The sequence below is a fragment of the Lepisma saccharinum genome, chromosome 25 (genome assembly GCF_977018435.1).
Source record: "Lepisma saccharinum chromosome 25, izLepSacc3.1, whole genome shotgun sequence".
Taxonomy (NCBI): domain Eukaryota; kingdom Metazoa; phylum Arthropoda; class Insecta; order Zygentoma; family Lepismatidae; genus Lepisma; species Lepisma saccharinum.
The window spans coordinates 56,854,586-56,859,874 of NC_139253.1; the positions used below are offsets into that span (position 1 = coordinate 56,854,586).

A 5,289-nucleotide genomic window follows, 5' to 3' on the forward strand; every position below is an offset into this window, starting at 1 on the left:
GGCACCATCGACTAGTGCTAATCCGAGTGGTATGCAGTCGGATTTAGCCAGTCGCCTAACGTGAATTCTTCTTTCCCGATCACGGCTGGGCTAAAATCTTGGACTTCTTTGGGAACAGATGACAATGTTATAAATAGTGAAGATAATAATATATATTTTTTTTTGTGCTGACTCTCAATGAAGGGGAACAAAGTTTAGATAGAGCACTGCAGCAGGCAGTTAGAAAAGACAATTTACCCAGGATTCCTTTTTTTAAAGCGACTGTAACAGGCGTTGATTTAATTTGTGTTCCGGACACGGGTAGCTAATGTAATCCCATGAGCTACGCCATTTGGAAGAATATTAAAGTGAAGATGCCGTCATTGCAGTTACAACCATGTCCAGATGTTAGGCTGACTGACTTCACTGGGAGAAACAAAACTAGGGTTGTGGGATGTAGACAAGTATGTCTGAAGATTGCTGGAAGAAATTTATTGGAGGAAATGTTTGTCTTGAAAGGTCTTGAAGCTGATTTTATTTTGGGCTACCCAGTCCTCAGGAAATATGAAGCAGGAATTGACCTACACCGCGAGAAGTTACCCCTCACCGTAGACGATGTTCCGGTAGAGCAGGACCTCGTGAATAATGGATCTTTGACAGGAACGTATGTAAGAAAACTCTATGAAGATTCCTATGTCGATCAGTGGACGACTAGTGCTGACGACAGTCTTCAGAAGGTTAATGCGAATGAAATGTTATGCGAAAGGGGTAGTAGCTAATTGAAAGAAGTCTTACTGAAGCATAATGATGTATATTCCGAGAGACCAGGTACTATCAAAAACTCCCAGTGTGAGATTGAACTCACCATAACAGAACCTGTGTATCGATCTCCATATCCCATACCTATAGCCTAAAGAAAGCTCCTGAAAGAAGAACTGAAAATGTGGAAACAATGAGATGTTACTGTGCCTTGATATTCATCTTGTATGAGCCTCTTAATTGTTGATAAGACTGATGGTAACATAAGCCTGCAGTCATTTTGTTAATTAATTATTCTATTTCTGAGACAACTGGATATTCGCCTGCTGAACTATTCTTCAACCGTCCCATACCCAGAGAGATTCTAACTCATTTCAATTGGCCCGAACGGGAAGAAGCCCAACCGGATTGGAAATCCAAATTATTCTTAGCCGAAGTCAGGGAGGAGAAGATGCTATCGAAGAATATAAAACAAAAGGGAAACGTAAAACCAGTGACAGCTGGAGACTTTGTGATGGTTAGAAACCAATCCTTAAGCTCCCTACTAGATATGATCATTTAAAAGTTATTTATGTTGTGGATAGGACCTTATCTAGTGGACAAAGTGAAAAATAATGTTGTGAGATTGTTAATTCCAAAGACTAAATAATTATATGGTAAGGTTAACTTGGATAACCTAAAACTGGTGCACTTTTCGGAGGATAAGAAAGAAACGGTTTGTACTTGAAAACTAAGTTTCCTCAAGGTAGATAACTTCCTTCCTGAAACTTAGTTTCCGAAAGGAAGGGGCAGATGATATGATCCATATTTTTATGTGACGTCACAACTTTAAAATATGTCACTCATATATTATATTTTTATGAAAGGACACTAAATGTTGTGTTATTATATGTAATATTGCACCTTGTTTGTAATGTATAACTTTTGTTTAATGTTTATTGTATTTTATGCTCTATTATGAGTAGTTTAATGTATCTTCATGTTTGCGAGAGTGCACTATGTGAATTTGTATTTCTAAACATGTGTAGATGTCAGTTTTGTTGATAGTATCCTTTTGTAGATAGTGAGTGAATCATCTGTACTTGAATCTGTGTTCTCAAAAATAGTATAAAAGCGAGGATATCGCGTAAGAAATAACACCAGGCCTCCCGCACTGGTGCAAAAATCCGAACAAGGTTAATTTCGGAATTCATTTGTTCGTGCATGAATTAACCAGCTACCAGTCGGCACCACCATCGATGTTAAATCCTAATTTTCTCATTAAAAATTTAGTTTATGTATCTATTAATCAATGATGATCACTTGTACGTGATTTTGTATTTTATTAAATGCCTTTCCCTTCTTAAACATGTATAAGAAAAATCGTATTTTTAAAGTCACTACTTCTACATGACGTAACATCGTTCCATATGATCTGTCATGGACGTACACTAACTATTTTAATAAGGATGTAGAAGAACAAAAATAAAAACAATGGCTTATTGTGCAGATTTTTATTGTAAAAACTGTCAGAAGAGGAATCCAGAGCTGTCTTTTTTTTCGTGTTCAGTCATATCCTGAAAGGTTAGTAATTTATGAATTCTGTTCGCTCTTTACGTAAAAATAATTTCCATAAAGTTAGTTTCCACGGAGAATAATTTCTAGCATGTCATCGTATTCTGTATTTTGCTTCATTTAAGTAAAAGGACCTGTGTTAAAAAACGTCTGAAAGGGTAAAGGTTCGATTTTGTAACTTAATGCTATTTATAAGTTACACAGGAGGATAGGAAGCCAACGAGAATAGTAGGAATGACTTGAAGTTTGTTTGAAGTTCAGGAAAGCTAATTTATGCATGTTATAATGTAGAAAGTTGCAAGTTATCGCGCTCCTATTCGATTCTGCATGAAGTTTATTTCTTCTAGCATATAAAACTTTGTCAACATGTACAGGAGATGAAAAAAAGCGTGTAAATATTAAAGCGATGAAACCTAAGGTAACTGTTGCTATCGTTCTATGATTTTTTTAAAAATTATCTTAGCAGGAAGACTGACTAATTATCGTAGAATATTAGCAATCATTGTCACACGAAATTTGAACCTTTCTTAAAGTAATTAGCACTAACCCTAGCTCTACCAATATGATTATCATTTATACTATTCGGGTGAATTAATAATACAAAACATATATTAGCACACCTAGTACCGGAAGGTGTGCCAGCACTATTAATACCAATTATGGTAGGTATTGAAATAATTAGAAACCTAATTCGCCCAATAACTCTATCAGTACGATTAGCAGCCAACATAATAGTTGGCCATTTAATAATATCAATAATTGGAAATGCAGGAACAATATTAGAAATTATTGGGATTTCAATACTAATTTTAGCACAAATTATATTAATTATTATAGAAACAGCCGTAGCATTTATTCAGTCTTACGTATTTGCCTTATTAATTGCTATTTATTCTAGTTATTAGTTATTCAAAATAACTAATGTCAGCAAATCAAAATCACCCATATCACTTAGTAGATCAAAGCCCATGACCAGCAACAGGAGCCCTTAGAGCAATAATATTAACAACAGGGATAATTAGTTGATTTCACCAACAAAATATAGTACTATTATTAATAGGGATAACAACAATACTCCTTACAATAATTCAATGATGACGAGATATTTCACGAGAAGGAACATACCAAGGATTACATACAAATCAAGTTATAATAGGACTACGGTGAGGCATAATTTTATTTATTATTTCAGAAGTACTATTTTTCGTATCATTCTTTTGAGCATTTTTCCATAGAAGTTTGTCTCCAACAATTGAACTAGGAATACTATGACCACCAAGGGGGATTACTCCATTTAACCCAATGCAAGTACCTTTATTAAATACAGCAATTCTGCTAGTCTCAGGAGTAACAGTAACATGAGCCCATCATAGACTATTAGAAAAAAACCATTCACATACAACGCAAGCACTTATATTAACACTAATATTAGGAGTATATTTTACTATTCTTCAAGCATACGAATATTATGAATCCCCGTTTACTATTGCTGATGCAGTATATGGATCCACATTCTTTATAGCAACAGGATTTCACGGACTACATGTTATTATTGGGTCAACATTCCTAGGAGTATGCTTAGCTCGACACATCTCATGCCATTTTTCACCAACACATCACTTCGGGTTTGAGGCAGCAGCATGATATTGACATTTCGTAGATGTAGTATGATTATTCCTTTATATTTCAATTTATTGATGAGGTAGATAATTTAATTAGTATATTTAAAGTACACTTAACTTCCAATTAAAAAGATTATAATAAAATAAAGTAAATAATTAATATAATCATAAGTACTTCATTATTAATTATAATAATTACATCAATTGTAATAATATTATCCACACTACTATCAAAAAAAATAATTACAGACCGAGAAAAAAGATCACCATTTGAATGTGGATTTGACCCAAAATCCTCAGCACGAATTCCATTCTCTATAAAAAAAATTTTAATTGCAGTAATTTTTCTAATTTTTGATGTAGAAATTGTATTACTATTACCAATAACAGTTATTATTACTAATTCAAAATTAATATATTGACTATGTGTTAGACTCCTATTCCTATTAATTTTACTTTTAGGTTTGTATCATGAATGAACCCAAGGATCACTAGAATGAGCATGCTGGAGTAATAGTTAATAATAACATTTGAGTTGCATTCAAAAGGTATTGAATTATTCAATTTACTTTATTAAGCAAGAAGCAAAAGCAATCAGCTTCGACCTGAATAAATTGGTGTATATTACCCTTGCTTACTTGACTGAAGCCAAAGAAAGGCGGCATATTAATGTTAATAATAAAATTAGGATTATCTCCTCAGTTAAGGGGTATGTTACTAAGTGGGAGCTGCTAACTTCCATCTTTAGTGGTGAAATTCCATTAATACTCTTCACACTATTTCTTTAGTATAAAGTTACATTATCTTTTCATGATAAAGCTGAACTTTAAATAAGTTCAAGAAATGTTTACAGAATTATTTTATTCTTCTTAATAATAACAATATTATGCTTTATTATAAGCTATATAAACACACATAAATTATTAATAAAATTACTATTAAAAATGAAAATATAAAATAAATATTAAAATAGTTAGAATGTATTAATTGAATGTTTAAAGAACCACTCCTTATATATTTATACATTCCCTGACCCCCCATAAGTTCACTTCATCCATAATCAATAGCCTTAATATATAGCCCCCCCAGTAATAAATGAACTACCAATTAATCCACCAGAGGATAAATAAGGTAAAAATCATATTCCTCCTAATAAATAGTATATTATTTTATTATTAAAAAATGGATAAACTTCGAACAAAAAAGATGTAATATTATACCCAATTCATCCCCCCAATAAAATACAAATAACTGCCCCTATTTTCAATTTAAGAGGAATAATAACAACAAAAACAGAAGGAAAAACTAATCACATTAGCCCAGAGCCACCTACAACAGATAACAACAATAAGCCTAATATGCCTTTAAACATACC

At 32.8% G+C, this 5,289-nt stretch overlaps 1 pseudogene; it reads left to right on the forward strand.

Moving 5' to 3' along the window:
- Positions 1–3,213: 3,213 nt before the first annotated feature.
- LOC145978572 (cytochrome c oxidase subunit 3 pseudogene) lies at positions 3,214–3,990 on the forward strand (annotated as a pseudogene).
- Positions 3,991–5,289: the final 1,299 nt, after the last annotated feature.